At 44.4% G+C, this 22,419-nt stretch overlaps 1 long non-coding RNA gene across 1 annotated transcript in view; it reads left to right on the top strand.

Annotated features, from left to right (window-relative positions):
• The window catches only part of LOC141070421 (uncharacterized), a 45,001-nt gene that overhangs the window by 982 nt on the left and 21,600 nt on the right, over window positions 1-22,419 (top strand). The window lies entirely within an intron of this gene.

Genomic DNA, 22,419 nt, shown 5'->3' with positions numbered 1-22,419 from the left:
TGAGAAAAACCCCATAAAACAGTCTGTGAAAATGGACAAACCATTGATGACACAAGTGTTGTCCAATTTTTTGCACGGATTCATACACTTGGATTGGCGACTTTCATCCAACCATTGGGCAAGTCTCATTGCTATTGTGTGGACCACTCGGTCAAAGAAAAAAAAAAATTGGACGTGTGAACTACCCCATAGACTATCATATATAGATGTGCGATCGGAGAAGAACACGGATAGCGGTTGTATAAGAAAAACAGACCTTTAGGGTATGTGCACACGTTGCGGATCCGCTGCAGAATTCCTAGTGATTGAGGCTATGTGCCCACGCTAGCGGTTTTAAACGCTCAGGAAACTGATCCCGTTCCCAGAAAACGCGTGTCTTTTTTCTGCGCGTTTCTTGCGCGGTTTTTGCAAAAAAGCCACGCGTTTTTGACGCGCCTTTTCTGGTAACATTGGGGAAGGCTAAAAACACTCAGCAATGTGGAAATTAATGAGCATGCTGCATTTTAGCTGCTAAGCGATTCCTGAGCGGTTAAAAATGCATGCATTGGCACAAAAAGCCAAAAAAGCATGCAAATTAATTTGAAGCATCTTTTGAGCGTTTCTGCAGCGTCTGAGCCTGCACAAACGCTGCGGAAATGCTTGAAAAAACGAAACGTGGGCACACAGCCTCACAGTACAATGTTAATCTATGGGAAATAAAAAAAAAGCTGTGCACATGCTGTGGAAAAATCCGCGCGGAAACGCAGCGGTTTAATTTCCGCAGCAAGCCAATTCTTTGTGCGGATTCCGCAGCGTTTTTACACACATTCCATTATAGGAATCCACAGGTGTAAAAACACAGGCGAAATCCACACAAAGTCCGCAATAAATCCGCAAGAAATCCACGGAAAAATGCGTGGAATTTGACCTTCGGATTCTGCCAAAATATGCAGATTCCGTGCGGAAAAATTCGCACAGCAATCCGCAACGTGTACACAGACCCTTAAATGAGCACATAGGCTGAGCTGCAGTACCAGACATGGCCTATAAACAGGAGTGGCACTGTTCCTGAACGGAAGAAAATAAATAAAAATGAAGCAACTGTTATATTACCACCATTGTTCTACATTATCATTTCTTTTGGTGCTGCCCACAGTATTCTATAATTGCAAATCTATATAGAAATGTATAGAGTCCTGTGTTTCCCATAAAACACATAACATATTCAATATAACTACACTTGTAATGAATAAATTAAGATAGGTATGAGATTGAGAAATAAATGTGAGACAGGGACTCACGTAAAATTTCTGGTGCAAAGTGCGTTACAGCTTGTCATGAATTAGATGAGCTGCACTCTCACACACCAGCCCATGTTGGCTGAGCTGGGCAAGTCACTCATTTTTTGTACAAACATTTTGACACTTGTAAAAATGTTTTACGTCAGATTTCTGGTAGAGGTGAAATAGACAGAATGATGAGGTAGCATATTGGCTCAGTGGTTAGCACTGTTTCTTTGCAGCGCTGGGGTCCTGGGTTCAAATCCCACCAAGGACAACATCTGCAAGGGGTTTTTATGTTCTCCCCGTGTTTGCGTGGGTTTCCTCCCATGCTCCAATACATACTGATAGGGAATTTAGATTGTGAGCCCCAATGGGGACAGTGATGATAATAAGAGATGAGCGACTTTTCCTTTTTTAGAGTTGAGTCGGGTTTCATGAAACCTGACTTTCTCAAAAGTCGGGTCGAACGAAATCGGCCGACTATAAGGAAAAGTCGGAGGCCGACTGAAACACGAAACCCAATGCAAGTCAATGGGGAAGCAAAGTCGGCAGGGAGTGGAGGACAGGAAACAAACCTACAGTGCCCTTTTGAATGCCAAAAACATCAATTCTTATTACAGAAGCATTTGAACCTTAATTTACTTCATAATAATAGTTACGCATAGAAAAGAGGGGGTTATTTGGCTAAAGTTGTGGGGGGGTAGGGCTGGCTCCAGGTTTTCGTGTGCCCTGGGCCAAAGAGTGTCAGTGTGCCCCTTTAACACATACCACAACTCATGATGCTCCAATACGACACAGAAATATAGGTATAGTACAATGACACATACTTCACTGCTTACATGACATGACTGATCTATTTTAAATTGTACAATAGCTCAAAAAAAGGACAGTATATTACTCCATACAGTATTATGGCCACCACATTGTGCGCCATACAGAATAATGAGCCCCATATATTTCTCCATACAGAATAATTGGCCACATATAATGTTCCATACAGTATATGATGAGCTCCACATAATGCTACACTATATGATGGTCCCCATGGACGATGCTCCAGTGTGTTATGGGCCCAAATAATGCTCCACATAAAATGGGCTCCATTTCTAATGCTCCAGTGTATAATGGGCGCCGTAAATGCTGCTCCAGTGTCTGATGTCCCCCATCTGGAATGCTCCAGTATATGATGGGCCTCATGGATGATGCTCCAGCGTATGATGGGCCCTAATAATGCTCCATATATAATGGGCTCCATTTCTAAAGCTCCAGTGTCTAATGGGCCCCATAAATGCTGCTCCAGTGTCTGATGTCCCCCATTTGGAATGCGCCAGTATATGATGGGCCTCATGGATGATGCTCCAGTGTCTTATGGGCCATAATAATGCTCCATATATAATGGGCCCCATTTCTAATGCTCCAGTATATCATGTGCCCCATAGATGCTGCTCCAGGGTCTGATCTGCCCTCTTTGGAATGCTCCAGTATATGATGGGCCTCATGGATGATGCTCCAGTGTATGATGGGCCTCATGGATGATGCTCCAGTGTCTTATGGGCAATAATAATGCTCCATATATAATGGGCCCAATTTCTAATGCTCCAGTGTATCATGTGCCCCGTAGATGCTGCTCCAGTGTCTGATCTGCCCCATTTAGAATGCTCCAGTATATGATGGGCCTCATGGATGATGCTCCAGTGTGATATGTTCCCCATTTTGAATGCTCCAGTATATGATGGGCCCCATTTTTAATCAACCCAGGCATGGTATGTGAAAAGAGCTCCATGGAGTAATCTGAAGTGTGTGCTACCGCATCCTTCATTTTTGGTGTTGGTGAAGGAAACCAGAAAAGTGGTTGCTCCTGACCAGAAGCCTGCACTTATGACTCAGTGCTTGCATTTTTTTAAACTTCAGAAGAGGAGGCGATAGAGCTGGAGGCTGTTTCAGCAATGTAAGCCAAAACAGTTCCTGATGCTCCAGCTTTAAAAGCAGTCTACCTACTCCCAGAAAACAGAGCCTTACAGGCCTTCCAGAGCTACACCGTGATGCAGGCTCAACACCTTCTGCCTTAGCTGCTATTGTGTTTTTGACACTACCAGCAGATGCACTACCACCACCACCATCAGTACCAGGTGGCCCCCCATGCCCACGTCCGCGTCCTCTTCCACCATACTTCCTCATGTTTTAGAAAATTGACCCAAAATACCAGCAGATATATGGCACTGTATCAGAAGCGTACAGCTCTATACAGTCTAGGGATAACAATAAATCTCCGTATATATTACATGAGTCATACACAGATGCTCACAGCCTCAGTATGGATTACACAAGAATATGAAAAGTTGTAAATGGGTAATGTAACACAAGCGTACAGCTGTATACAGTGTTGGCCAAATTTGAAATCTCAGTATATATTTCCGGAGTCACCCTCAGACGCTCACTCAGTCTGGGTTTGACCAGAATAAAAAATGTTGTAAAAAAGGTACTGGATAACAAGATAGCAAGTATATATATTATAGGGTACAATTGAAATCTCCGTATACATAGTCCCGTAGTAAGTCTCAAACGCTTACTCAGTATGGATTTGACCGTAATACTAAATGTCGAACAAAGGTACTGTATAACAAGATACAAGCTGTATCGAGTATAGGGTAAAAATTGGTATCTCCGATTCACCGTATATATAGAAGGCGTAAACCACACACGCTCACTCACTATGGATGATACTGTAATACATGATTTTCAACAAAGGTACTGTATCAGCACATACAAGGTGTATCCAGTCTAGGGGTAATTGTAAATTTCCGTCTATACTTCCGGAATCAGACACTCACAGGCTCAGTATGTATTACACCAGAATTTAACAAGTAGAAAAAGGGAAAGGTAGTCGAAGCATACAACAGTATACAGTGCTGTGGTACTTTTAAATCTTCGTATATATTTCAATCTCAGTAAGCCAGTCCAGACTCTCCGCTATTGGAAGCTACATGGATACAAGTACAGACGGAAAGTGGACTGTTAGCAGAAATTTTGGAATTACTCATCGTGGGAAAACCTCCCGGTAGATGTTGCAGAGGCGATGCAGACCCTCAATTACTGTGTCTGTGGATCACATCACCGTTACTCGTCTCCATCAAATTGTGATCACAGGGAGAGATGTAGACATGGTCCTTACTGCCTATCATGATGTGTCTTGTCATTTTGAAGTGCAAAAGACAGAAGCCACAGACCGTAGGCGATTCTATTGGATTGGCATGAGAGGAGACATTGAAAAATGGTGGCAGGAATGTCACACGTCTGTGACTATCACAAATGTGAAAGGTGATCATAAAGAACCACTGCATCCGCTTGTAAGTTGACGTCCACTACAAATGGTAGCCATTGATCATCTGAAGGTAGAGGCCAACAGGACAGGGCATAGCTACATCTTAACCATCATCAATCAATACACCAAATTTCTAGTGGCCATCCCTGTGAAGGATTTAACTGCCCAGACTACACAACGGTGGAGCAGGGAGAGGTACGTATTGCAACTTGCAAGTGCTGTGGCCATTACGAAGCAGGGGGGGCACACTCGTGGTCGATGGTACTGGCACAGGGCCTCTCATAGTATGCTGGTGTGTCTGACGGCGAGTGGGCCCCCCACCGTCAGAGACACTGTATTGTACTATGAGGAGGCCTGTGCCAGTGCTGTCGGCCATCTGTGGGCCCATCCACCTGTTCAGAGCAATGGCACTTGCCGGGTGTGCCAGGTGTTGACCCCAGACTTTGGGGGGGGGCAGCCCACTTAGGGAGGTTTAAAAAATGGCATATGTTGATGTGTAGGCTGGACCTTCAGCTGCTGCAAAGGCCAGAATTGGGCAAGTCCAAGGAAGAGGAAGACAAAAGCGAGGCAGTTTTCTGGCAACCTATGTGTCATCAGGGGAAGGTGGGACAAAATCCTTTGCAACCCATGCATGGTTCATTTTAATGAAGGTTAGATCATCAACATTTTGGGTAGACAGACTGGTCCTTTTTTCTGTCAGGATTGATCCAGCAGCACTGAAGAATCTTTCAGATAACATACTAGCAGCAGGCAAGCGAGCTCCTGTAAGGCATATTGTGCCAATTCAGTCCAGGCGTCCAGTTTAGAGGCCCAATAGTCAAAGGGGAATGACCTGTGAGGGAGAACATTGATATGGGAGGAGAAGTAGTTTGTAACCATAGTTGACAACTGCTGTCACTTTTAATCGATGCAGCATTAGCAGTCGTGTGAGCGGTACTTGAGAAATCATTCCACAACATGGTCATTAAACCCCTGTCTCCAATGCCACTTCAGCTGTGTGCACCACGAACAACTCTTCCATTGTGCCCACTATGGCTCGTGGGAGAACCAGCACCGCTGCTGTGTGCTGGGAAAGCCTCAAACAAACGGTTTACCAGAGTTGCTTGTTTGTTAGCCAATATTATCTCTAGGTTCTCCTGTGGCATAATGTTGTGTAATTTGCCTTTGTAGCGTGGATCGAGGATGCTGTCCAGCCAGTAGTCATCATCCCTCATCATTTTGGCAATGCGGGGGTCCCGTTTTAGGATCCACAAGGCATAATCGCACATTTGGGCCAATGTTCCAGGTGTCAATGATGCACTGCCAGTGGTGGGTGGAGAAGCACTTTCTGGCAAATCCACATCCCTACAGTCACGCACAAACACTGTACCTGACCTTGGAACGCCAACATTTTCTCTTTCCCCCTGAGAAGTATCCTCCTGCCCAAAATAATCATCCCCCTCATCCTCCTCCTCCTCCTCTTCCTCTTCTTTCTCCACCTCGTCCAGGACAGTTCCCTGACCAGACAATGGCTGACTGTCATCAAGGCTTCCCTCCTCCTCCTCCTCCTCCGCTGCAGACGCCTGATCCTTAATGTGCGTCAAACTTTTCATGAGCAGACGCATAAGTGGGATGCTCATGCTTATGATGGTATCGTCTGCGCTTACCAGCCGCGTGCATTCCTCAAAACACTAAAGGACTTTACAGAGGTCTTTCAGCTTTGACCACTGCACACCCAACAATTCCATGTCTTCCCTCAAACTGCCTGCCCGTGTATCCTCCCACAAATGCATTACGGCCTGCCTCTGTTCACACAGCCTCTCAACCATGTGCAGGGTGGAGTTCCACCTTGTTGCAACATCTATGATTAGGCGGTGCTTGGGGAGGTGGAGCAATCGCTGCAGCTTCTGCATATGAGTGGAGTGGACGTTTGTGCGACGGAAGTGCGAGCACAGTCTTCGCACCTTATGGAGCAGGGATGTTAACTCCGGATAATTATTAAGGAAGCACTGCAGCACCAGGTTCAAAGTGTGAGCCAGGCAAGGTATGTGTGTGAGTTTTGCACAGGCAATGGCTGCCACAAAATTATGGCCATTATCACTGACTACCTTGCCTGCCTCAAGATGTAGACTGCCCAGCCATGACTCAGTTTGTCGCTGCAAGTAGTCGGCCAGTACCTCTGCGGTGTGTCTGTTGTCGCCCAAAGACATCATCTTTAACACAGCCTGCTGACGCTTACCACTAGCTGTTCAATAGTGGGACACCTCGTGTGCAACACTGCCAGCTGCGGATGAAGTGCTCGTGCGACTGGGCTCTGTGGACGAGCTTTCGCTGATAGAGGAGGATCGAAAGCCTACAGCCAACTGTTTCCTATACCGTGGGCTAGGCAAAACTGTTCCACCACCGCTGTCCCCAGTGGAGCCTGCATCCACCACATTAACCCAGTGCGCAGTGATGGACACGTAACGGCCCTGGCCATGCCTACTGGTCCGTGCATCTGTTGTGAGGTGCACCTTTCCACTCACTGACTGTTTTAGTGCATGGACAATGCGGTCTTTCACATGCCGGTGGAGGGCAGGGATGGCTTTTTGAGAAAAGAGCGTCAACTGGGTAGGTCATAGCATGGGACAGCGTAGGCCATGAGGTCGCGGAAAGCTTCGCTTTCAACCAAACTGTAGGGCATCATCTCTAATGAGATTAGTTTGGCAATGTAGGTGTTCAAACAAAGTGTATGCGGATGAGAGGATGAGTACTTTCTTGTCCTACTCAGAGTGTCTGGTAGGGTGAGCTGGACTGGAGAGCTGCATATGGGGGAAGTAGCGGTGGACCGGACGGAGTGAGAGGGGGTTGGTGATGGCCTAGATTCATTGTTGTGTTGCAAAACCATTATGATTCCCTGAGTGCTTTGGCCTTGCGATGACACCTCCACATTTAGTGTTGGTGGTGTTGTTAACGGTGGCGGTGGTCTTACAGTGGGGGAAGCGATGGAGCGTTGCTGGCTACCTTGAGTCGGAGCAGGTGCACATGTGCTACCTGAGGTTTTGTTGTCCGCCCATGCTTGCAAGTGCATGTTGATTAAATGTCTAAGCATGCAACTGGTATTCAAATTTATGAGTTGTTTACCTCGGCTAAAGGTCCGTCCGCACTTCTTACAGGTAACCTGTGCCTCATCAGTAGGATTTTGGACAAAGAAGTGCCACACTGCACTCTTCCTACTATGGTATACATTTTCTGGCCTTGCACGCTGTGCTAAGTTGACCGTCTGGCCAAGCTGTCCCGCAACTCTTTTAGTTTTTGTTCCACGTTTTTGGACAGCTACGGGCCTGGCAGATAACCGCTGCTGCGATGTCAATGCCTGCTGCGCATCCTTCTCCTTATCTGAACTATTGCCAGCGCCACCCTCCTCCCCCAATGGATGCCAATCCGGGTCAAGAACTGGGTCATCCATCACCTCCTCTTCAAAGTCATCTGCACCTTCCTCTTTACCTTCCTCTGTGTCACCGTGTAAGGTGGTATAGTATGCGGGAAGGGTCACTTGAGTTTCATCAGGGTCAGATTCTGGCTCAATAGACTGCGAGGGCAATGTAGTGCTCTGGGTCGATGTACCAGCAGAATCATCTAGCAGTGGCTGTGTATCAGTACACTCCATGTCAGATTCATCTTGGACTGGGGAATTCTGGATTTGACTGGATAACCCAGGCATGGTATGTGAAAAGAGCTCCATAGAGTAATCTGAAGTGTGGGCTGCCGCATCCTTAAATTTTGGTGGGGGTGAAGGACACAAGGAAAGGTGTTTTTCCTGACCAGAACCCTGCACTGACAACTCCGTGCTTGCAGGTTTCGTACGTTCAGAAGAGGAGGCAATAGAGCTGGTGGCTGTTTCGGCAATGTACGCCAAAACCTATTCCTGATGCTTCGGCTTTAAAAACGGTTTTCCTACTCCAAGGAAAGGCAACCTTACAGGCCTTCTTGGGCCAGACGATGACGCAGGCTCAACACCTCCTGCCTTAGCTGCTATTGTGCTTTTGCCAGAACCAGCCGATGCACCGCCACCATCAGTACCAGCTGCGCCCCCCTGCCCACGTCCGTGGCCTCTTTCACCATACTTCCTCATGTTTGGGAAAATGTTCCAAAAATACCAGCAGAGAGATGGTACTGTATGAGGAGCGTCCAGCTGTGTAAGGTGTATTAAAAAAATTAAATCTATGTATATATTTTGTTAGTCACAGACGCTCTCACAGTATGTATTGGACCATAATCCAACAAGCAGATATACGGAACTGTATTAGAAGTGTACAGCTGTATACGTTTTTTGTGTAACTAACAATCTCCACATATGTATTTACGGAGTGTCACACGCACACGCTGACTCTGTATAGATGTGACTGTAATGCAAACGGCAGATATACAATACTGTTTGAGAAACGGACAGCTCTATACGGTGTGTGTATGGAAAATTGTCAATCTCCGTCTATTTGTATAGGGACTGACACACGCTGTCTGTCTAGTTTTGACCATAATCAAACAGCAGATATACGAAACTGTTTGAAAAGCGGACAGCACTCTAAGGTGTAGTTCTGGAAAAACGGAAAAACTCCTCGGCTTTTTTTTCCAGAGTCACACACAGATAACTTCTATTTGTCCGTGATACAAGGCGGTACACGGTAGTGTGTGAGGAGCGTACACCGCTATACGGTGTGTGAAAAAATGAACGCTCAGTAACTCACCAGGACAAAATAATAAAAGTTGGAGTGCTTTGAAAAAAGCAGTTTGAACAGCAGTGTACACATAGCAATGCAGCTAGCAGGTAGCCTTAAAAGACAGCCTAATCACCACCAGCGCTGCTGCACACAACAAAAATCCTCCCCTTTCACTGCACACTAACTGTACAGTGAAAAGCGCTATCAGAAGAAGCAGTTTTTTTTTCTTCTTCCCTGCCTAACGCTCTCACTGTTCAGGATCAGCAGCAGCAACCTCTCCCTATTCTAAGATCGGCAGAAGTAAGATGGCGGTCAGCGGTCACAGCCTTTTATACCCACTGTGACGCCACACAAAGCCAGCCAATCACTTCAATACCCTTCTCTAAGATGGTGGTGGCCGCTGCCCATGTCATCGCGTTGCCTACAGTGTGCGTCCTCCATCATTGGCAGAGAAAAGGCGCTGGAAGCATTATTTGAAACACGACTTTGGCGCTCTGATCGGTGACCTCATGGCCGACCTCGCGCTGTGGTCGGGTTTCGATTGGCGAAACCCGACTTTAGCTAAAGTCGGATATTTTTGAATTTGACTGACCTGTTTCGCTCAACTCTAATGATAATGTCTGTAAAGCGCCGAGGAATGAAAGTCGCTATATAAGCAAGTAAAATAGATAGATAATTCATGGTAAATAGCTAAAAATTAAAAGCAACATAAAAAAACAAGATCCAATATAACACAGGTAAAAGCTTTGAGATCCTCAATCTCTGGGACAAAAAAATGTAGACATCCAGGCAGATGTTAATCCACACCTGTGTAAGCAGCCATGTTTCAGTTCCACTATGAACTTTTCTCCTACTTTTATCATCTGCAAATAGATGCCAGTGTTTCATTGTATCTTGGATGTGATCATAGACCAGATAGTCTCTGAACCCCAAACCACTGACTTCAATACATAGAATCCAAAAATAGGCAGAACTCCAGAAAATACTTTCAAAAATAGTAGCTTTAGTGGCCCACATACAGTAAGGGTACATTTACACGAACCGCAATCCCTGCACTTTGGACGGAGAAGAAAACCCGCTCCGTCCCCTTCTGTACGCGCGGTGATTCCAGATGTGCTCATTGCACACATCCAGAATCGCCGCAGCATAGCCATAGAATAGGCTATTTACCTTACGGAGACTGAGCGTCTCCGCAAGGTATACAGACATGATGCGGTCTAAAAAGACGCGCTGCATGTCCGGTTTAGCAGGTGTGTTACCCGCTTAATCGGACGCATAGTGGAGACGGGATTTCATAAAATCCCCTCCACTATGCTGGAACATTTGGCCACCGCAGATTAAACGCTGTGGCAGGACACAGCGTTCAATCCGCAGCAAATACTGAATGTTTCTGCTATGTGGAAACATGCCCTAAGGGCTAATAAATGCCTCGATTTTTTGAAACATTTTTCCAGAGTTCTGTCTATTTCTTGTTTCTACATAGAGAGATGGGTCATTCTCCTTTAAGAGAAATGTTTGGCGGGAAAAATTCAGCACAGGGAACTCGTTAGCAAGTTAATGTGTAACCTGCAAACTTCAGTCGCCTGTCAGTACTATCTTGTCAAATTACACACCAATAAAAACTATAGTGCGCTCAGCTCCACAAAGGACACATGCCGACAATGTCGTATCCACAGTATGGCTGGAATACCACAATCAGCCGCTATAAGATGGCAATTCCAAGATTAAAGTCAGCTCTCCTAGATTGACACAACACCGGTCTGTGCTGCTAAAATATTGCAAAAATTGGCAACGTTTCTTCACTTGACAAATTTTAAAATGTTCTCTCTTTATGTAATGAGGAGGCTATATATAGGAAGTGAGGGCTGGTCTTAGTCTCTATATAGGAAGTGAGGACTTGTCTTTGCCTCTATATAGGAAGTGGGGGTGGGTCTTTGTCTCTATATAGGAGGTGGGGGCGGGTCTTTGTCTCTATATAGGAAATGGGAGAATGTTTTTGTCTCTTTATAGGAAGTGGGGGCGGGTCTTTGTCCCTTTATAGTAAGTGGGGGCGCGTCTTTGACTCTATATAGTAAGTGGGGGCGGGTCTTTGACTCTATATAGGAAATGGGGGTGGGTCTTTGTCTCTATATAGCAAATGGGAGCAGATCTTTGTCTCTGTATATGAAATGGGAGAGGGTCTTTGTCTCTGTATATGAAATGGGAGAGGGTCTTTGTCTCTGTATATGAAATGGGAGATGGTCTTTGTCTCTGTATAGGAAGTGGAGGTGAGTCTTTGTCTCTTTATAGGAAGTGAGGGTGGGTCTTTGTCCCTGACTCGCTTTATAAGAAGTGGGGTTGAGTCTTTGCTTTTGTATAGGAAGTGAGGGTGGGTCTTTTTCTCTGTATAAGAAGTAGAAGAGGGTCTTTGACACATAGGAGAAGTCAATCTTTTTTTCTGCAGAGGAAGTGTGGGCAGTTCTTTGTCTCTGTATTGGAAGTGGAGGTGGGTGTTTGTCTCTGTATTGGTAGTGGGGTGGATATCTGTCTCCGTCTAGGAACGGGGGACGGTTCTCTTTGTATTGTATGCGGGTGGGTCTTTGTCTCTATATAAAGGGGGTGGGTCTTTGTCTCTGTATATAAAATAGGGGTGGGTCATTGTCGCTGTATAGGAAAGGAGAGTGGGTCTTTGTTTCTATATAAAGTGGGGGCAGGTCTTTGTTTCTATACAGGAAGTGGAGGCGGGTCTTTGATTTGTATATAAAGTTGGGGTGGGTCTTTGTCTCCATATAGGAAGTAGGGGTGGGCTTTGCATCTGTATAGGAAGAGGAGGTGGGTCTTTGTCTCTCTATAGGAAGTAGAAGAGGGTGTTGTGAGTTCATTCTCGGGTTCACCAGTTGTAAGTTCCCCTTCTGGACTCCCTCTGGTGGTGAAGGGAGGTGGTGCGGCTGGTTTGATCGGTGGAGATCTGCCACCTGAGAATGAAGATGACGATTGGATCTCAGGATTCTCAGATTGGATTTAAGACAGCCAACGCCCTATTTAGTTGCTGGTGATTCCTTCTGGCTTGTCAACTCTTGGTTTTCAGCTCTGTTCCAGTCATCTAAAGCTAAGTTTTTCTGCTAATGTTCACACTTGATTTTGTTGGTCTATTCAGTTTTTTGTGTGGTCTGCCAGCCCCGGCTGGGGGCTGAGCTGAATTTCCACTCTTATTTATCAGTATTTTGCCAATTGGCTTTTTGTCCCTTACTAGTTCGGTCTCTTTTTGCTCTGTCTCAGAATTTTTCAGAGTGCTGATATAGTGGGAGAAGTCTTGTGACTTCAGGGTTAATTTTGCTATCAGAAGTGTTGGGCATTATTTTTGTAGGGTTTTTTGCAGGTTGCAGACAGTGTCTTCCCTTTCCTTTCCTGTCTAGTTAGTTTGGGCCCCATCATTTGCTCAGCCTATTTTCCTGCCTGTGTTTGTGCCTTCATCTTGTTTCACCGTCAATACATGTGTGGGGGCTATCTATTCCTTTGGGGTCTGCTCTGGGGCAGTTAGTTTTCCCTTTTCTTGCTTTAGGCTTATGTAGTCCTCCGGCCGCGACGAGGCATCTAGGTTCATTGTAGGAATGCTCCACGGCTACTGCTAGTTGTGTGATAAGATCAGGGATCTGCAATCTGCATAGTTACCAACCACTCTGGTTTTCTGTGGCTTAGCTGTTTTGCTTTTTTTCTCCTCGGTGACCCATTCCTAACAGAGGGTCTTTGTCACTCTATATAAAGAGAAGACAATCTTTGTCTCTGTATTGGAAGTGGGGCGGATTTTTGTCTCCGTTTAGGAACTGGGGCTCGATGTTCTTTTTTTATTGTAAGTGGGGCGGGTCTTTCTCTGTGTTGAAAGTGTAGTTGGGTCTCTGTACAGAAAGTGGGGGCGAGTCTGTCTTTGTATAAGAAGTGGGGACGGGTCTTTATCTCTATTTAGGAAGTGGGGACAAATCTTTGTCTCTAAATAGGAAGTGAGGATGGGTCTTTGTTCTCTCTATATAAAGAGGAGGCGGGTCTTTGTCTCTCTATTCGAAGTGAGGGTGGGTCTTTGTTTCTGTAGATATAATGGGAGTGGGTCTTTGTCTCCATATGATGGCAGGCCTTTTTCTTTATGTAGGAAGTGAGGGCGGATCTTTGTCTCTGTACAGGTAGTAGAAGCGAGTCTTTGCCTCTCTATATAAAGAGGAGGCAGTCTTTGTTTCTGTACAGGAAGTGGGGCTGGTCTTTGCTTCTATACAGGAAGTGGGCTCTGATCTTTGCCTCTGTACAAGAAGTGGGGGCAGGTTTTTGTCTCTATATTGGAAGTGGGGACAGATATTTGCCTCCACCTAGGACGTGGGGTTGGTCATTTTCTCTGTGTAGTAAGTGAGGGCGAGTTTTTAGCTCTTTATAGGAATTGAGGGCCAGCCCTTGTCACTCCACAGAAAGCAGGTCCGGGTCTTTGTGTCTCTACAAAAAGAGGGGATGGGTCTTTGTTTCTCTACATTTCCTCAATTGTCTAACTGTGACACCTAGGAGCTTCCAGGAGTGGACCCTCTGTGGACCCTCTGGGTCATGACACCGAACCTCCCCTGGGTGAGCTAACCAGGTGGACCCGACCCCTATACAGGGATCGTTAGGGGCAGACCCAGGGGATTCAGATACCTCAACAGCTGGTACTCAGAGGGACGGCTCGTAGAGAAGCAGTGGGACAAGAACGGATAGGGCTGACGGGGCAACCGCAGGCATGGTTGTAAGGAGACTGGAACAAAGAGGGCTGAACTGGCACAGAGAATCCAGGGAGAAGGGGTAGAAACCTGGACGACTGCAGGGAGAACTGGGAGGAAAACCCTAAGGCACCAGTGAACGTGACCAGGAGATAGACAGGGACCGTAGAGCTGAATCCTGAGGCTGAGGAACCACCCGAGCGGGACAGGAGCAAGGAACCCGGCAGGGAGAACCAGGGACTGCGGGAGATACAAGCAGGAATAGGGCTAACATGTAACAGCAGGCAGGTATACGCAGAGAGGGCCTAAGCATAGGTACGCAATAGCACACACAATAATCAGGCGCCTCCACTAAGGGAGAGTGGACTGATATACCCGGTAATCGAATCCGATAGGACCATCTGCGCTTCCGGGTCAGGTGCCGCAATAGCTAAAGAGCAGGCAGGGTGCGCGGTGGTGGCCTAAGGCGCATGCGCAGATTCGCCGCCGGCCGTGAGACCAACAGCGCGGGAGGGACACACTGTGACCACCGACCAGCAGGATGCCGAGATGCCAGAATGGAGAGGTGAGTATCGGGAAGCAGGGCGGCTGCGGCAGCTGCGGTCATGACACTAACTATATACAGGCATAACAGAAAGGTGAGTTCTCAGTTCAGGGAGCAAGCCATTAAACAATAGAAAGGGCAATGTATGCTGGAAATGAAGGCATGGCTGTCCCAGCATCTATAGTGCTGGGGGAATACTAGCGAAGAAGAACCACTTATCAAAAAAGAGTGGATGGCAAGTTGCAGAACATGAAAATCGGGACAATTTCTGGACATGTTAGACTGGTATGTGCACAAATAGCGGTTTCACGTTATTGTGGGGAACGCGGGCAGCAAGATTATGGTTTTCTACAGGTTTATGTGAAATGACAGGTACACAAGTATTTTAGTATTTGATTCAGCTGTTCCTTAATCTCTTCTGTTTTTCATCAAAGATGAATGAGGATTTATACCATAAGCTCATACAGAGGACACTTTGCAATGCTTCTAATTTGCATTCATACTGCACAGTACATCACTAAGTGTTATGACAGCTGGGTGTCGGCGACCATTGGACTTGTCATGTCGGTCTTACTAGTGACAGAAGAGGAAACCTCATGGACCTACTGTATGTTCCTGGTAATATGTGGATTTCTTTGTAGTCACTGTGGCTTGTTGATCCCGCAGTAATATTCTGTATATGGCGGGTTTATTCTCCCTTTATCTGTGTATTACGATTGTCTCTCGCATGCACTATTGATTGAATAATGTTTTTACGTTATTGAACATTTTCTAAAGATTTTTTTTCTCTTATCAAGAAGACTTTCCTAGAAATTCATCTGAATCATCACCTAGGCAGATGGTTAAAGCAAAGCTCGGCCCATGACTGACCACAAGTGTGGATGAAAATCACAGATCTTCTTAATGTGAAACGTTTGCATGATCTACAATTATGTAGATGGAAAGTACAGGGATCTTTCTAGTGATCTTTTTACACTGCGGCCTGCAATGATGGCAAGGAGGCATCTTCTACATGTAGAAAGAATAAGATTTAATCACCATCACAGACAGGGATTCTTCACTGTAAGTGCAGTAAGATATGGATTCTTTACTGTCTGAGCAGAAAGATTATGTATGCTATACAGTAACAGTAAAGAGACAATGGATTATTTTCAGTAAGAGCAATGAGACTATGGACACTTTACTGTATGAGCAATGAGACAATGAATTCTTTACAGTAAGAGCAGTGAGACTATGAATTCTTTACTGTATGAGCAGTGATGCTATGGATTTTTACTGTATGAGCAGTGAGATTATGTATTGTATATGGTAAGAGTAGTGAGACAATGAATTCTTTACTGTACAAGCACTGATGCTATGGATTCTTTACTGTATGAGCAGTGAGACAATGAATTCTTTATTGTAAGAGCAGTGAGACAATGGATTCTTTATAGTAAGAGCAGTGAGGCAGTGAGACAATGAATTCTTTATAGTAAGAGCAGTGAGACCATGGATTCTTTATAGTAAGAGCAGTGAGAAAATAGATTATTTACAATAAGAGCAGTAAGGCTGTGGATTCTTTACTATATAAGCAGTGAGACTATGTATTCTTTACTGTACGAGCAGTTACACTGTGTAGGCTTTTTTGTAAGAGCAGTTGGATAATGGATTCTTTAAAGTGATAACAGTGAAACTATGGATTGTTTGCTGAGAGCAGTGAAACAATGGATTCTTTATAGTAAAAGTAGTGACACTATATATTCTTTACAGTAAGAGCAGTGAAACTATGAATTCTTCACCACACTAGACTCGAGCTCTATTGTGCAAGTTCAAGGAGGGCATGGAAGTCTTACTTATAAACTGTACAATTACAGGCTCTGGGTACTAGATTCTCCAGATGGGATGCTGATCCAGGAAACTAATCTGATGACCAACTATGGAGTCGGAACAGAATTTTTCAGACTCCACATTAGCATTTGTCTCACCTTCCTCTGGATGATAGATTGAACTTGATGGGTTCTTGTCTTCTTTCTACCTTAAAACTTTAGGAAAACATTAAAAAGTGTGACTTCATAATCCTTCCCTTCTCAATTTACATAGAACTCCTGTGTGTACAGAGAACTTGAGTAAATGGTAACTTGAAGATCAATGTCATATGATACCCGACAAGCACTTTGTACCAAGCTATTATCAGGGAAAGGCCAACAGTCCATGATACTGCCCTTACATCACCGCACACACATGTTGTATGTGTATATATACATAAAAATATCCACTATATATATATATATATATATATATATATACACACACTCATACATACACACATATATACAGTAGAGACCAAAAATTTGGACACACCTTCTCATTCAAAGAGTTTTCTTTATTTTCATGACTATGAAAATTGTAGATTCACTCTGAAGGCATCAAAACAATGAAATAACGCATGTGGAATTATATAATTAACAAAAAAAGTGTGAAACAACTGAAAATATCTCTTATATTCTACAGTAGGTTCTTTTGCTTTGATTACTGCTTTGCACACTCTTGGCATTCTCTTGATGAGCTTCAAGAGGTAGTCACCGTAAATGGTCTTCCAACAGTCTTGAAGGAGTTCCCAGAGATGCTTAGCACTTGTTGGCCCTTTTGCCTTCACTCTGCGGTCCAGCTCACCCCAAACCATCTCAATTGGGTTCAGGTCTGGTGACTGTGGAGGCCAGGTCATCTGGCGCAGCACCCCATCACTCTCCTTCCTGGTCAAACAGCCCTTACACAGCCTGGAGGTGTGTTTGGGGTCATTGTCCTGTTGAAAAATAAATGATGGTCCAACTAAACACAAGCCGGATGGAATAGCATGCCGCTGCAAGATGCTGTGGTAGCCATGCTGGTTCAGTATGCCTTCAATTTTGAATAAATCCCCAACAGTGTCACCAGCAAAGCACCCCCACACCATCACACCTCCTCCTCCATGCTTCACGGTGGGAACCAGGCATGTAGAGTCCATCCGTTCACCTTTTCTGCGTAGCACAAAGACACGGTGGTTGGAACCAAAGATCTCAAATTTGGACTCATCAGACCAAAGCACAGATTTCCACTGGTCTAATATCCATTCCTTGTGTTCTTTAGCCCAAACAAGTCTCTTCTGCTTGTTTGCCTGTCCTTAGCAGTGGTTTCCTAGCAGCTATTTTACCATGAAGGCCTGCTGCACAAAGTCTCCTCTTAACAGTTGTTGTAGAGATGTGTCTGCTGCTAGAACTCTGTGTGGCATTGACCTGGTCCCTAATCTGAGCTGCTGTTAACCTGCGATTTCTGAGCCTGGTGACTCGGATGAACTTATCCTCCGCAGCAGAGGTGACTCTTGGTCTTTCTTTCCTGGGGCGGTTCTCATGTGAGCCAGTTTCTTTGTAGCACTTGATGGTTTTTGACACTGCACTTGGGGACACTTTCAAAGTTTTACCAATTTTTCAGACTGACTGACCTTAATTTCTTAAAGTAATGATGGCCACTCGTTTTTCTTTACTAAGAATTTGTAATATGGCAAGAAAAAAGCAGCTAACAGTCTATTCAGTAGGACTATCAGCTGTGTATCCACCAGACTTCTGCACAACACAACTGATGGTCCCAACCCCATTTATAAGGCAAGAAATCCCACTTATTAAACCTGACAGGGCACACCTGTGAAGTGAAAACCATTTCCGGTGACTACCTCTTGAAGCTCATCAAGAGAAAGCCAAGAGTGTGCAAAGCAGAAATCAAAGCAAAAGGTGGCTACTTTGAAGAACCTAGAATATAAGACATATTTTCAGTTGTTTCACACTTTTTTGTTAATTATATAATTCCACATGTGTTAATTCATAGTTTTGATGCCTTCAGAGTGAATCTACAATTTTCATAGTCATGAAAATAAAGAAAACTCTTTGAATGAGAAGGTGTGTCCAAACTTTTGGTCTGTACTGTGTATATATATATATATATATATATATATATATATATATATATATATATATATATGAGAACAAAAAGGAAATCCAGCAAGAACTCAGCAAACCAGGAATGGAGTAAAATGATGCTTTTCTTTATTTCTTCAATAAGGTTAAAAAACAACCCACAAGGATCAGGAACCAGAGTACATGGCAGAAATAAACGCAAATGGGACATTGCTGCAGCTGGACACTGACATAAATACTCTGATATATATATATATATATATATATATATACACACACATACACGCACGTATAAACACACATGTATGCACACATATAATATATACATACTTACATACACACTCAGCCGAACCCCATGGGATTGTGCCATAGTTCAGTAAACATTTTTTTTTACGCTAATAATTTTATTACCCTTTTCCTGAGAAGAGATCATTCTATCAGTTCTCCCTCATAAATGTCATTGTCGGAAATTCAGATAAGTGACCCGGCAGCGGAAGATATCAGAGGTAACGGCTGGATCTCTATTTATAATTTGTGTCAGATGCACCACACATCATATACAAATGGTGCGAAGTGCATAGAGCTTGCACGTTTTTCTGATTTTAGGTAACTATTGGTCGATTTTGTCTTCTACAACAGCTTTAAGGTGCACACACACATTAGGCAGGCCAACCATCCAACAAATACTAGATATCTGGCTTATGTTCGTTCAGCAGATATAGATGATCGGGCATGTGGAACTTCAACATGCCTGATCCTTTGTTCCTTCCCAGTAGTAGCTTGGCAGCGGCTTTTCTCTCCCATTCAGAATACATGCACGCTCGGCTGAACATGTGTGTGGGCGGGTTGGGAGAGATGGCGAATAGGTGTATGTCCACTCTGAAGGGGTTGTCTAATGCGTTAACATATTTTATTAATGAGTGGTCAAGAAAATAAAAGGATACTCGCCTAATGGGACGGCAGTGTTTCCTCCTGTTGGGACAGCAGACGCTGATCAGGAAGCCGGTAGACAGGTAGGGAGCTCTGCATCAGAAGCGGATTATCCTCCCTTTTTTTTAATTTTTGGACCATCCATGGGTGTCTAATCTTCTTCAATGGTTAAAATTGTACTTTCTAATTTAATAATTGTTAAAAAATACTCTGTTTCCAGTTCATTGCCTATTTGACCTTGAGTCTAACAGAGGTGGTGGGTCTGAAGCTTCGGTCTGTTCACCACCAATTGTTTGGCATCATTTTACCCCAGAGATCTTAGGCTGTGTTCACACACAGCAAATTATTTTTTTATGTGTTTTTTTTTATTTTATGCAAATAAGCTGCGTTTTACTGTCTGAGCAAAAGCGATTAGATTTCAGAAATCTCATACAAACGCTTGTTTTTCATTCCGGTCTAAATTTGAGAACATTTTCTTTTTTTGTTTTTTTTTAATTCAGTATGTTCCTTTAGGGTTTTTTCATCCATTAAAAGCAATAAGAAAGTCCAACAACAGGCAGGTTTCGCTGCTTTTTTTTGCAGCACTTTGGAAAATATTTACTATAGAAAAATCACACGTGTAATCCACAAAAAAACGCAGCTAAAAAATACTACAGAGAAAAATAAAACGCTGCGTGTGAACATAGCCTTAGACTTCTCTGGAGTAAACGTCTATTCTTCCATTTTATTAAAGGTCGGATTTCAGTATAAAGTGGTTTTTCTCCATTTGTAAAATCGATGGCGCTTCTATTCTTGGCAGCACCTGTGTTTGTGTTCCTGTGACCCATGGGGCCATGTCACCATCTGACGTGACCCGAACTCGCGCCATCTGACGGTGGGCACATGCAAATTGCTCTAGTTCTAACATATTTCGATTTCCTTCGAGGGAACTCAACGTGAGCGTCACTGCTGTCACCCATAGCTGTCATGCCCCGCAGTGATTTGTGCACCTGGAAGGCTTATCTCCGCTTGCCAGACTATCAATGGTTGGAATGCGTTGTTAAACAGGCCCGGCTACACTGTATCCATACAAAGTGGTGTACGCGGCATTTCTGCATGCTTAGGGATTAGGCAGAAATGCTACAGTAAGGATCTGTGATAGAGTGGCAGGTATCAGCGCTAAAGCCCGTGTCAGTCACCGGTAAATGAGGGCTCCGCACACCCTAGCCATCAGTGTAATCTATTCTGCGGGGATTAGTCTTAGGCTGCCGTCTCAGCCACACACACATATGCCCCCCCGTAAGGGGAGCCACACTACAAATACATGTAGTTTATGTATTACATATACGAGAAGACCCCGTCCTAAAAATCTCTGCTGACAGCCCATATACAGCAATACACCCGGGGGCCAGCTACTGACAGGCATGTTATGCCTCCCCCTAATTACGCTGCCAATTTAGGGCGTGCAGAACCAGCTTTTAAGCTGACTCTGAAAGGTGGGAGCAAAGGTGGAGGACGCCTGGGGCCACGCTACATGTAGGGGTATTAGGCACATACTGCAGACATTTTATCTCATGCATTTGTGTAATACAGTCATGCTGAATGGCGGACATAAGAAGAGGTGAGAATCTCTCTGTGTCTGTAAAAAAAAATAAAAAAAAAGCTGGTTTGGAGGTGAAATTGGGTCACCTTGTCTTGTGGGTTGCACCAATGGCGAGTGCGGCCCTGGTCACCCGGCCCTAGAGCAGAGGGGGACTCCGATCTATTGTAGAGAGGATCTACCAAATGTTTACTATGTAAAGGACTAGTACCAAGTATGTCGATATGATAGGGAATAACTTATTGATCACTGGTGGGTTTGACCTCTGGGACCCTCACTATATAGAGTGGAGGAAGAGCATACGCACCTCGGCTCTGTTCATTCCGAGTCGTTGGGTAAATTGCCAAGCGCAATACTCGGCTTTCTCCACCAGTCCCAAAGAGATTGGATGTAGCCGATGTCTTCCCTAGCCGAATTATCAGGATTAGTGGGAGTTTCAGCGGTTGGACACCCAGCAATCAATAAGTTGTCACCTTTCCTAACTATAATTTTAAGGGCTTTTCAGACATTTGGGTCTCAAATGCCTCCTTTCTGCTTTGACCCCTTGTGATTCAAATTCCCTGCAGCCATCACAGAGAAAATAAAGTAATGTGCCCATTCAAATCAATGGGTAGAGATGGTAGAGCATGCGGTTCCCCTAATTTTGGGATTTCCAAAAGTAGCCTCCATTGCAAAAGAAGTCTCCAGTCTGAAACAGGACACCATTCTCATCATAGTTGCAAATCCCAGAGATAAATTCTGTGAGTTTTCCCTAAATATCTCACATAGAAATATCTATTAAAATTTTCACTTTTAGCATTATACAGCAATGGAAATAAAAATTGCAGTATGAATGCTGTATGGACTGTGAAATACAGTTGAATAAAATGATACCTTAATATCTGAGATCCGATGTCTTATTCCAGAGAAACCCCTGTTTTTCTTAAATGTAAATGAGCTGTAAGATCTATGGGATGGATATAGATCTCCCTGAGAATCTGCCTCCAGAGCTTATTTTAAATGAAAGGAGGCATTACCAGTGTGAGAAATGTAATGACTGACAGTCTGCTCTTATAACCACACACAGCTCTATAGTGATATCAGAGCCAACACAGTACAATAGCACTTACAGAGTACATTGGGGCTAACACAGCGCAGCAGAGCTAACACAAGAAGGTAAAGCTAACACAGTACAGCAGTGCTGACACAGTACAGTAGGGCTAAAGCAGTATAATAGAGCTAACACAGTACAATAAAGCTAACACAGCACAGCAGAGTTAACATACTACAGCAAAGCTGACATAGTACCATAGAGCTAACACAGTACAGAAAAGCTAACACAGTACATCAGAAGTGTACTTTATTTCATTGCACACATTTGCAGCAGCACTTGTATTCTAATACTGCTGGCAGCTCTGCTGCAGAGCTATGCCTGATAATAACCAACACAGTACAGCAGAGTTGAACTTTGTCTCATTACAAACAT

Source organism: Dendrobates tinctorius, unplaced genomic scaffold (assembly GCF_039654945.1).
Source record: "Dendrobates tinctorius isolate UK_male_01 unplaced genomic scaffold, ASM3965494v1 ptg000014l, whole genome shotgun sequence".
NCBI classification, from domain to species: Eukaryota; Metazoa; Chordata; class Amphibia; order Anura; family Dendrobatidae; genus Dendrobates; species Dendrobates tinctorius.
Note: the sequence above shows the minus strand (reverse complement) of the source record. Positions and strands in the feature narration are given on the sequence as shown.